Raw genomic sequence first — 12,964 nt, 5'->3', positions numbered from 1 at the left:
CATGTGACATGACGTGCAGCTCGAAGTTGGGCTGTGAACGGTGACATAGAATTTGTCTTCAAAATAAGAGCATTACATTGCACCCCATTGGAATTTAGAAATGGGTTCTTAGCAGGGGGCTTTTAATTTGAAAGTAGCGACAGTCCTTAAGGGGCGTTCAGACCGAACGCAATAGACGTGAATGGAGCGGCAACTCTTCATTGAAAATCAATGTAAATGGCGCGATGACACGCAATTCAGGCGTCGGCGGCGCGAATGGAGCGACATCCAATCAGCGACGAGTTCAAGCCGATGACGTCACTTCCCCCACGTATGGTTGTTTACGGTCGCTCACAGCAACGAAGGAGGAGAAGCTTATTGTAGCTGTGTGTGGGCACCTGGTGCTGTACGAGACCGCAACTCACCTCAGCTGAGATGGAGCACCTGTAGTTGGTGTCCAGGCGGGAGATCCTGGCACCGATCCGAGCTAACAGGTCCTCAAACTGGGCTCCGGTCAGCCTAAGGTACCGCTGGAACCGGTCGTCATCCAGACGGAGCTCCTGGAGGAGACAGTGAAATTCCCCGGGCGGGTGGTTTTCCAGCGTTTCTGGGACTTGTACAGCAGGTACAGTGCAGCAATGGTGGTGATATCAGTCATGATAGATGTGGAAAGAGAGCGGGTTGAGAAATATCGGTTCAAAAATGAGCGGGCAAGCGCGAATGAAGCGAATAGTCCAAAATGATCAAGCGGCGCTAATGAAGCGTATGAAGCGATTGTATTCGTGTCTGTCGCGTTCGGTCTTGAACGCCCCATTAGCCTGCCGACACAACAACAAGCTAACACAACAAAACAGCTACAGAGACCGAGGAGACACTAGCATCTCCTGGATCTCAGCGGCTGGCCAGTTGTTCATGTTAATGTCCGCTGGGGCTTTGACTCTGAACTTCGTTATTCGAATATAATTCGAATATTTACAAAAATAAAGATATTCGAATGAATATTAGGCAAGGCAAGTTTATTTGTATAGCACAATTCAGACACAAGGCAACTCAAAGTGCTTTACAGGCACACACAAATTACATTAAAAGACAAACATTTCATTTAAAAGACATTAAAAATTGCATTATAAAAAAAAAAAAAAAAAAAACTCAGAGTAATAATGCAGTTCAAAGACTTCAGTTAAAAGCAGTGGCAAAAAGAAATGTTTTAAGTCTTGATTTAAAAGAGGTGAGTGTTGGAGCAGACCTGCAATTTTCAGGGAGTTTGTTCCAAATATGTGGCGCATAGTAACTGAAAGCTGCTTCTCCATGTTTACTTCTGACTCTGGGGACTGAAAGCAGACCGGTACCTGACGATCTCAGAGGTCTGGATGGATCATAACGCGGCAGCAGATCAGAAATGTATTTTGGCCCGAAACCATTCAATGCTTTATAAACCAACAACAGGACTTTGAAATCTATTCTTTGATAGACAGGAAGCCAGTGTAAAGATCTAAGAACTGGAGTGATGTGATCTACTTTTTTGGTTCTTGTTAGGACTCGAGCAGCAGCGTTCTGAATCAGCTGCAGCTGTCTGATGGAGTTTTTAGGGAGTCCTGTAAGGACACCATTACAGTAGTCGAGTCTGCTGAAGATAAATGCGTGAACAAGTTTCTCCAAATCCTGCCGAGACATAAGCCCTCTTATCCTGGATATATTCTTAAGGTGATAGTAGGCTGACTTTGTAACTGTCTTAATATGGCTGCTGAAATTCATGTCTGAGTCCATAATTACACCGAGGTTTCTGACTTGGTCTGTAGTTTTCAACATTACAGACTGAAGCTGAGCAGAGACTTTAAGTCGTTCTTCCTTGGATCCAAAAACAATTATTTCAGTCTTATCTTTGTTTAACTGAAGAAAACTCTGACACATCCAATCATTGATTTGTTCAATGCATCTACTCAGGGTATGTATGGGATTATAGTCCCCTGGTGATATGGTTATGTAAATTTGTGTGTCATCTGCATAACTATGGTAGCAAATTTCATTGTTTTCCATTATTTGAGCTAGAGGGAGCATGTAAATGTTGAATAGTAGAGGCCCCAGAATGGAGCCCTGGGGGACTCCACTTGTCATTTTCATCCGTTCAGATGTGTAGTCACCAATAGACACAAAGTAATCTCTCTCATTTAGATAAGATTTAAACCACTTTAGTGTTGTACCAGAGAGTCCAACCCAGTTTTCCAGTCGGTCCAGTAGTATATTATGGTCGACTGTGTCAAACGCAGCACTGAGATCCAGTAATACTAAGACTGAGATTTTTCTGCTGTCTGTGTTTGAATGAATGTCGTTGAAGACCTTAACGAGGGCCGTCTCAGTGCTGTGATGTGGTCGAAATCCTGATTGGAAAACATCAAAACAGCCATTTGTTATTAAGTAATTGTTCAGCTGTTGAAAGACAGCTTTTTCAATTATTTTACTTAAAATTGGGAGGTTTGAAATGGGCCTATAGTTATTCATTACTAATGTGTCTAGAGTTCTCTTCTTCAGGAGTGGTTTAATGACTGCTGTCTTAATGGCTTGGGGGAAGACACCTGAGAGAAGAGATGTGTTAACAATCTGTAGCAGGTCTGGAATCATGCAGTCTGAAACTTTTTTGAAGAACCCTGCTGGTAAAATATCCAGGCTGCAGGAGGAAGACTTCAAATGCTGTATAATGTCTTGAAGGTTTTTGTCATTAATTGGATCAAATTGTGTCAGGGTATTAGAGTTGGGTTTAGGTGGACAAAACGACAACACACCTCCAGTACCTGGTAGAGTGGCACTGACCGCTTGTCTAATGTTCTGAATTTTGGCAGTGAAGAATGATGCAAATTCATTACAGGCCCTGGTAGACAGATGTTCAGCTGCTACTGGCACAGGAGGGTTTGTTAACCTGTCGACAGTAGCAAACAAGGCACGAGCATTATTTTTGTTCTTGGTGATAATGTCTGAGAAGAAGGACTGCCTTGACTTTTTTAATTCTAAATTAAAAATGTAAAGTCTCTCTTTATAAATGTCAAAATGAACCTGGAGATTTGTTTTTCGCCACCTGCGCTCAGCTTTTCGACATTCCCTTTTTTTCATCTTTTTTTTTTGTGATCAAATTTTTATTTTATTTTTAAAGAAAGAAAGGCATAAGTATGTACTTGCACATTACAAGAATAGATCATAAAAATATATTGCATACCTACACACATGCTTAAATACATATGTAAACAACTAAAATAAAAATTAAAAATTAAAAAAACAAAAAAACAAATGCACAATGAAATCAGAGCCGAAATCATAACCCCAAATATGACCCACCCATTCCCTGGATCCAGGACTCCAAACCTCAGTCACATGTTACACCCGAAACCCACGGAGGGCAGTAAGAAGTGAATGCCAAGCCTTTATTGCCGACTCCTTAGCTCCGTGAACTCTGGCAATCGACAACTCCAGATAAACAATGTCCAAATATGTCAAAACCCATACTCGGAAAGAAAGTGAGTGTGGAGGTTTCCAACGTGTAGCAACTAGTTTTTTCGCAGCTGTTAGACCAGCCAACAGTGCTCTTCTCTTGTCCAGTGTCAAACCCAGCTCTGTCAAATCATTCAAAATTAGTGTAGCAGGCAAGCAGGGCAACCTGATCTTAAACAGCTTTGAAAGGTTAGAGGCAACCATCTTCCAAAATTCAGCCACTGGGGAACACTCCCAGTACATATGAAAAAAACTGCCAATCACTTTGGAAGAACATAAAGTACATGTTGGATCATTAATAACCTTCATCAAATGAAGCTTCCTAGGAGTTAAATATACCCTATGTACAAAATTGTAATGTATTTGCTGATGATCAGGATTTCTGGATGCTAAGCTCACATTAGCCCAAACTTTATCCCAGTCAAATGTGGGTTTCAGATCTGGAACATCTCTCCTCCACACCGCGTCTAATGCCAGGGGTCTGTAAGAATGCTGTAACAAGAACCAGTAGAGTCTCGAAACAAAGCCACTTGTGCCTCTAGCTGCGTGGAACAATTTGTGAAGTGAGTGTGGCCTAAGAGGGCCCTTTAAAGGAATACCATTGCTTTTTAGGGCCGTTCTCAGCTGCAAGTAAAAGAAAAAGGAGGTACGTGGTACACAGTACTTAATACATATGTTCTGAAAAGTAAGTAGTCCCCCCTCTCCGAAAATGTCACCAAGTGTACAAATGTTTTTTCTTTCCCAGTCAGGAAAACAAATAGGACGACTGCCAATCAGCAACTTATCATTATTAAATATTGGAGAGTATGGGCCCCATCCAGGAGAGCAACCAGCTAATTTCTCCACCCTCCTCCATATAAATAGCAAATATGAAATTATAGGGCCAAACCTCAAGCGGCACTGGCGAGCTGAAATGTTAGAATGCAGGATATTAGCAAAAGAATATGGGGCCAATTTCTGCTCCTCCAGAGCTCGCCATGACACCCGTGCATCAGGTCGAAACCAAGTTAATAGGGGCCTCAGTGTAAAGGCCCACTTATAAAATTTGAAGTTCGGGAGAGACAGGCCACCGGCCTGCCTCTCCCGCTGCATTGTGGTGAGCTTAATGCAAGGTCGTCTACCACGCCAAAGAAATTTTGTTATTGCTGATTGCAATTTACTCCAATATTGAGAGGGAGGGGGAAGGGGGAGCATCGAACTCACAAAATTGATTCTGGGCAGAATATTCATTTTAATTATAGCCACCCTACCACGAAGTGAATTTGAGAGGCCAGACCACCTGTCGAGGTCCGCCACAACTTTGTTAAGCGTATTACAAAAATTGTTTTTAGTTAGTGTGTGTATTGAGGGATAAATATCTATCCCCAGATAAATAAAGTTTTTAGTAACTGGGATAGATGCAGGGATGGGAGCACCACACATGGCCTGATTTAAAGGTAGCAAAGCGGATTTTTGCCAATTTATTTTAAAACCGGAGAGGCTGCCATAATGTTCAAAGATTGACAAAACATGTGGGATACATTGCACTGGGTTGTTTAAATATAATAAAACGTCATCAGCATATAGTGAAATGTGATGATGAGTTCCGTTAATAGAAATTGGAGAAATAGTAGGCGAGTTGCGGATAGCTTGTGCTAGCGGTTCGAGAGAAAGAGCAAATAACAGAGGGCTGAGAGGACAGCCCTGTCTCGAACCTCTCGAAACAGGGAAGGGAGGAGAGCTAGTTTTGCCTGTGAGCACTACGGCTTTTGGATTTTTATACAGTACTTTAATCATGTTAATGAACGGCGTGCCAAACCCCATAAACTCAAGCACTGACCATAAAAAAGGCCACTCCAGGCGGTCAAAAGCCTTCATCGCGTCTAGTGAAAGGACAGCAGCAGGGGTACTTAAGCCTTGAACGCCATCTATAACGTGTAATAATCTTCTAACATTATCTGTGGCCAGTCTAGATTTTATAAACCCCGTCTGGTCACTGTGAACCAACTCTGTCATATGGCCTTGAAGCCGCCGGGCTAATACTTTCGCGTAGATCTTTAGGTCTGCGTTTAATAGTGAAAGTGGCCTGTAGCTGGAGCACTCTACCGGGTCCTTTCCTTTTTTAAGGAGTAGTGAGATTAATGCTGAATTGACATCCCTAGAAAATGAACCCTCCTTGATTGAGTATTGAATCATGTCCACTAGCAGTGGGCCAATCAAGGGCCAAAAAAACGAGGTAGAATTCAGGTGGGATACCATCTGGCCCTGGTGATCTACCTTTACGCATGTCTTTAACAGCCGCCTCACACTCCTGCAATGTGATAGGGCCATCTAGTTTAGCGGAGTCATCATTATTAAGGCGAGACAGTTTGGTGCTATCCAAAAAATTATTACAAACATGTTTATTGAAATTGCTATCGGAATTATATAACTCCTGATAAAAGGAGGCAAAGGAAGCGTTTACTTTTTTTGGGTCAGATTGAAGAGTATCATCTTTATCTTTAATGCAAAAAATATCAGCAAAGTGCTCGTCAGACCGAAGCTTCATTGCTAGTAGATGACTAGGTTTGGAGGAGTTGAAATAGTAAGTTTGCCTTGTTTTATGCATAAGAAACTCTGAGCGGCGCCTCAGAAGAGAGTTAATCACCTTCCTGATCAGTTCCTTCTGCAGGGCTATATGAACGTTAAAGTTAAGTTGCAAGCTCGCATCAAGGGTCGCATATTTTAATTCCAAAGCTTCTAATTTGGCTGCACGTTCCTTATTTCGTGTTGAAGCATATAAGGTGGTATTACTCCTTACAAAGCCCTTCACTGCCTCCCAAAGTATCCTTGGATCCGAAACAGAGCCAACATTAAACTCCAAAAACTCTCTAAAATTACTTTCAAACTGAGCTTTGAATTTTTCGTCACTCAATAGAGAGGAATTAAATCGCCACCTAGGGGCTTTAGTGGAAGACGGGCGAACAGTAACCGAACAATATATTGGCTTATGATCAGACCAAGCAACCGGGATATAATACGCATTATGAGTATTTTGACACAGATCCCTCGAGACGAAGATAAAATCCAGCCTCGAGAAGGACCTGTGCCTCCCTGAGTAGAATGAAAAGTCCTTTAGAGAGGGGTTAAGCATACGCCAAATATCGACCATGCCTGTATCGGTTGCCCACTGGCGGAGCGCCTCAGACGCAAGACGTTGGTCCCTACTCTCAATGCCGCCTGTTCTGTCCATGCTGCGGTCCCACACCGCATTGAAATCTGCCCCTAGAACCACATGAAATCCTGTGAGGTCAAGCAAAGATTTAGTTAGTAGTTCATAGAAAGCGACATCAAACACATTGGGAGCGTAAGCGGAAATAAGTGCAATGTTTTTCCCATCCATACGGATCTTGGCAATAGCTATCCGACCCGCATCATCCACCCAAGAGCCAATCACATCAAATTTTAGTTTGCGTTTGCACAGTACCATTACCCCTTTAGACTTAGTGGCTGCAGATGAAGTTGCAATAGGATGATATATCCTATTGGCTAATCTACCCGCATCTTTGCATAGTAAGTGTGATTCCTGAATCATAGCAAAATCTATGTTTTTCTTACGGAGATACTCTAGCACACTGGTTCTTTTGTGAGGAATATTAAGACCCCTGGCATTGACTGAAATGAGATTGAGAGCTGTCATGCGCTGAGAGGAAAAATAAAATGAGAAAAGGAGTTGCCCCAATAGTGGTAAGAGAGAACTCTGGATCGAAAAAAGAAAAACACCCCAAAACAAAAACAACAAAAAACATCAAAAACAGCACAAAAAAAAAAAGGAGGAAGATGAGGAAGCAACATACTATCAACCTTCCTGATAATCCACAACTGGATAACTAACTCAAGGAACTAAGAGTTTCCGGCCACTCAAGCGTGGCAGCGACACCACCAATTATCAAAAAGCTAAACAGTAACAGTATGAATATTTTCTTCAACATTAAAGCATCTGCCTTAAAACAGTAAGGGACACCTTCAGCAGACCAAGGCACATCTGGACGTGGCCCCCACCCCACCGGCAATTTAGGCATAATATGCTCACCTGTTAATAACACACAAATGGTCCTCAAAGTATGAAAAGGCGTGAGCCTATAAAAAACTACAAACATGATAACAATCTAAAGGATAAAGTAGAAGACCTTGTATTGAAAAATAGTTTACAGGTAGCAAGGCATGAAATCAGTAGACCGGGCAAGAGAAAAAAAAAAGCAAAAAAAAAAAAAAACACATCTCCACCCTCCAGTGATATAAACCGAAATGTTCATCTAGATGCCTGTCAGAGTGGGAGATGGGGAGAGAAAAAAGTTACGATGTCTTACCCAGGTCACTCTGCAAGGTGCAAAATTAAAAAGGGGGGGGGCGCATCATAATGCAAGGTCAATTAAATGTTTTGATGCATTTCAAAGCCTTCTTAGGATCTTCAAAGCGATGCTTTACCCCGTTTGGAGTTGTGAATGAAAGCACAGCAGGATAGCCGATGCCAAACGGGATTTTGGCCAAGTGAAGCAGACGTTTGCACTCCAGAAAAGAGTGTCGACGCTCCTGTGTAGCCTTGGAGAAGTCTTGATAGAAGCTAATCTTATGGTTCTGCCAGCGGACATCCCCAATCTCTCTAGCAAGTTGTCTCACCCTCTCCTTCTGCTGGAACCTCAGAAAACGAACAATGAAGGGCCTTGGTGGGGCTCCGGGCTTAGCTGGTAACAGCGAACGATGAGCACGCTCCAAATCCAGGCCCCCCTCGAAATCAGCCCGGAGGATCTCGGGGAGAGTAGCCCTCAGGAACGATATGGTGTCTTTATCTTCAACACGTTCTGGGAAACCATATATGCGTAGATTAACTCGCCTCTCCCGGTCCTCATATTCGGTTAGTTTGGCGTTCAATTTTTCCACTTCGGAGGCCAAAGCCGGGGGGGAGTCGCAGCGCTGCCTCTCTGCTTCCTCCAGCATGTCCAGACGAGCCTCTGCGCTAGTCATTCTCGCTAGCATGTCGGCTAGCTTAGCCTCCATCGCCTCAACAGCTCTTCTTGTTTCTAGCACGTCCTTATGGACGTCTGCAAAGTGTTTAGCTTGATCGTTCAGGATTCTCGTTTGGTCAGTTGCTAGTTTCTGAAGAAGTTCATGTATCTGGGCAGTGGAGATAGGGTCGCCCGCGGCCTCTCGAGTCGCCGATACAGGAGAGGCCTGGCCAGCTCGGGAGCTAGCAGAAGCCCTGACACCTTGCTGTTGTTGAGACGCGTTTGCATCATTTTTCCGAGAGGTCGGCATGTCGTAGGCAGGAGAAGCGAATATTCGGCCACTTGCGAAAGAAAAAACAATGTGAAAAATAGCGAATGCCGGTATATTCACACAAAGTGTAAACTAGTGGTGTCGCAGCCTCCAACCTAAGCAGCCATCTTACTCGGCGCCATCACGTGACCCCCCCCCTTTTTTTCATCTTGACAAGCGTGGCGTTTCTCCAAGGAGATTTTTTCTTACCAGAGACCACCTTCACTGTAGTGGGTGCAATGGCATTCATGACATTTGTAATTTTGGAATTGAAATGAAGTACAAGGTCATTGACAGAGAACCTAGAGAGGGGTGGTGTGGAAGAGAAGGCATCAATGAATATGTCATCAGTGTTTCCAGTGATGTGTCGCTTTGAGACAACCTGAGTTTGAACATTTGTGTGCACTGATATATCACTCTCAAAGAAAACACAGTAATGGTCGGAGAGAGCGACATCAGATACCAGAACCTTAGAAATGTTCAGACCCTTTGAGATAACTAAGTCCAGGATGTGGCCCCTGTTGTGTGTGGGTTGTGTCACATGCTGAGTGAGTCCAAAGTTATCAAGGACACAGCACAGTTCTTTAGTCCATCTGTCCTCAGGCTTGTCGACATGGATGTTAAAGTCACCAACAATTAACACACAATCAAAGTCAGTGCAGATAAGAGATAGTATCTCAACAAGGTCATCAAAGAAATATGTGCAGTATTTAGGTGGCCTGTAGATGTTTAGAAATATAGCTCGAGAAGATGAGTTTACCTGAAGAGCAACATATTCAAAAGAAGTAAAACTTCCATAAAACATCTGCTTGCATTTGAGTAACTCATTAAACAAAATACTAACACCTCCTCCTTTTTTATGCATTCTAGTTTCACTTATGAAAGAGAAATTTGGAGGACTTGATTCAATGTGAACAGCTGCACTGTTATCCTGGTCTAACCAAGTTTCAGTTAAAAACATAAAAGTAAGATTGTCTTTGATGATAAAGTCATGTATTAAAAAAGATTTTCCTGCTAGAGATCTGATGTTTAATAGAGCTACAGTTACAGTATCAAAACCAACTGTGCAGTTTTTTGCGACAGTTAGTGGCTGACGAGGAATGGGAGCTAAATTGAATGGATTGGCAGATTTAGTCCCGCATTTCCTGTTTCTCAACAAATTCACAATTTTTCTATTACCTGTAATCACAGGAATTGAGGAGGCAGCCTGAACTCCAGGGGGCCCTGGCTTTTCTCGGGGGAAAACAGTAGTGATATCAACTTCATAGCCCGGACCCGGCACATATCAGTAAGCGTTAATTGTACTGTCAGCATGGACAGGATGTACTTCGCTGTTTTCAGACTGTAGAGGCCAAAGATTATTCAGAGGGGGCGGAGGGGCACGATGACGTTTTGGCGATGGTGGTTTCAAGCGTGGCAGATTTGGGCGGGGTGTGAGTCTGAGTCCAACATTGACAAGCTTTTTCATCTCATCCGTGAAATCGAGGAGGGGGGAAGAGGGGGAGAGGCTGAGGCTGGCTGGAGAGGGCGGAGAGTTGGTTGGGGTTGGTGGAGAGTGGATGTTCCCTCTTGTTGCGACTGGGGGGGACTCCTCCTTGCGGAGCGAAGATGGCAGCAAGGACTCCTCCTCCTGGCACAGCTGACTTGTCTGTTCGAAGCTTATCTCAGGCACAAGTATTTCTCGTTCCAAGGGCTGTCTTATCAGTTGTTTTAGTTTGTTTTGCCTGGTGTCCTTGAAGGGAGGAACTGGTGTGTGGTGCACAGAGTAGAATATGTTGGAGGTTAACAACCTTACTCCTGACTTGTTGAGGCAGAATCCATCTGCCTTAAAGAGGTGTCTGCGTTCCCAGAAAATGTTAAAATTGTCAATAAAGTTCACAGATTGAGCGGCACATGTAGCTTTGAGCCATCTGTTCAACATCAACAACCTGCTGAATCTCTCATCACCTCTACGGACAGTTGGTAGAGGGCCACTGACAAACACCACAGTATCGAGAGATCTGACTTTGTTCAACAGATCAGTGAAGTCTTGTTTCAATACCTCAGATTGTTGTTTCACAACAAGGCAGCCATTAATATTCAAACACATTATGGGCAGTATTTTTTGTAAATGTGTTTGCTTGTAAACGTTGTTTTCAATTCAGATTCTGAGGCTTTTTCACGCCTAGTGAAGTTGTGAATCGCGAGCTCATTAGCAAGGCTATTATTGGTCATCTGGGCTCCTGTAGGTGACGTTAGCATCCTGGTTAGCGTCTATTTTGTATACCAGAACAATGGCCGCGCCAAAGCCTACAACAACTACACCTAAGGAGTTCGAAATCTACACTCCAGACCATCTGAAAAGCAACGTGTGGCGCTACTTTGAGTTCCCAAAGGAACAGGGAAAAATCACAACTAAGGACAAAATGTCCTCATCATTCCAAGATGGCAGCACGTCTCTCTGTCTGTGTGTCTGTGCGTGACTGAATGATTGATATCTGTTTGTTTTTTGGGGATAATACCACAGATTGCTGTATGAGCTTTTTTACAAATATACTGCTAATTCATTATTAGTATGTCTTGTATTCCTTGGGCTGTTATTGATGCAAATTGGACTAGTTTAAGTCGGGACTGATTGACAGCCAAAGTCTGTCCTGGTTATCATGGACTCTGCCAGTCCTAGCAGTGCATCCTGAAAAGTCACAGCATTTTTAAAATCCCAGTCTGAAGGAGTAATTTCGCCAACCTCGCTTGCATTGGTACTTACTGGAAGCGTGGCGTACTTTTCGGCCGATTCTGGAGCAGTTGGACCACGCTGGCTGGTCGGTCTTTGGAGCCTGTTCTACCGGAGCAGGAGTGCAGACGTGTCGCTGATTAATGATGGGCCTGATCTCTTCATGATTAAGGAAAGTGCTTTCTTCCTGGTTCCTGCTGCTGGTTTTAAGATGTATTCTAATGTTTTTAGAAGCAACGGGTCTTGATTTTAACTTTTTTATCCGCAGCATTGCTTCTATCACTGGTCTTCCTGTTTACGAGTGACGACACGCATTGTCATTGCTCCATGCGGCTGGTAGCAGCGATGGAGAAGCAGAGGAACAAGTGGTCTCTTGTTTTCGTTCTGTGTTTGACTCTAACGGTATATATCACTGGGGGCAGCTCCTACTGGAATAGTGACTCCGGTCCAGTGCTTAGGAATATGGCCCATGCACCATATAAGGGAATGTGTGCATTTGGCTGTGTACTAAATGTCACATTATTTCCTTTGCCTTTGTTTTTTCCTTGTGCCACTGTGGACTTGGTCTGTCTGTCCAGTGTCATGACTCTATATGAAAACTTCACATCTGCTTCTTGCGTTCTCCAAGTCTCCAATAAGAATCGGAGAAGTTGTAATGAATCTTATAGGAAGTCTTTTATGCAAAAATGTTTAATTATTTTATTATTGTTAATGTCAGGGAATGTGCAGTCGAACCCAGGCCAGACATCCCAACATGCTTTGACACACCAGCAGATTTTAAAGAAAGATCTGGCCTTGGTTTCTTACATTTGAATGTACGCAGTCTGGTTTCTAAAATGGACATGATGAATATCTGGGCACACTCTACAGATGCTGATATTATTGTGTTATCGGAAACCTGGCTTAGCAAATCTATTTCAGATAAAGACATCATGATTAAGGGGTATAATGTATTTAGGACTGACCGCCCTAAAAGAGGTGGAGGTGTAGCAATCTACATCAAAAACAAATTTCAAGTTAACATTGTGCTCTCAAAATCTGTAGTTAAAGAATTTGAATTCCTAATCCTGGAACTTGAAGTCTCTAAATCCATTCCTATAACTGTTGTTGGTTATTATAGGACACCTTCAGCTAGTAACGAGGCTCTGCCCTCTTTAATGAAACTCCTCTCAGATATGAACTCCAAGGAATTGGTAGCTCTGGGAGACTTAAACTTGAACTGGTTGCATCCAGTTTCTGATGATTTTAAGGCTTACTGTGATTCCCTTAACTTATTCCAGATTGTTGATAGTCCCACACAGCCAAACATAAAAAATCCAGAAAAATCATCTTTAATAGATGTTATTTTAACAAATGTTCCCCACAAGTATTCTACTGCTTCCATATTTGCAAATGACATCAGTGACCACTGTGTTGTTGCAACAGTTAGAAATACCAAAATGCCAAAATCCAAACCACGTATTTTAGTCAAAAGAGATTTGAAACACTTCTCAGAACAAGGATTCTTTCACGATTTAT

General features: G+C 42.9%; 1 protein-coding gene across 3 annotated transcripts in view; it reads left to right on the top strand.

The window, feature by feature from the left end:
* LOC115573677 (NACHT, LRR and PYD domains-containing protein 3-like) overlaps positions 1-12,964 on the top strand; it is a 249,496-nt gene that overhangs the window by 197,808 nt on the left and 38,724 nt on the right. The window lies entirely within an intron of this gene.

The sequence above is a fragment of the Sparus aurata genome, chromosome 1 (genome assembly GCF_900880675.1).
Source record: "Sparus aurata chromosome 1, fSpaAur1.1, whole genome shotgun sequence".
NCBI lineage: Eukaryota > Metazoa > Chordata > Actinopteri > Spariformes > Sparidae > Sparus > Sparus aurata.
The sequence above is the reverse complement of the archived record's forward strand: the minus strand, read 5'-3'. Positions and strand labels throughout refer to the sequence as shown.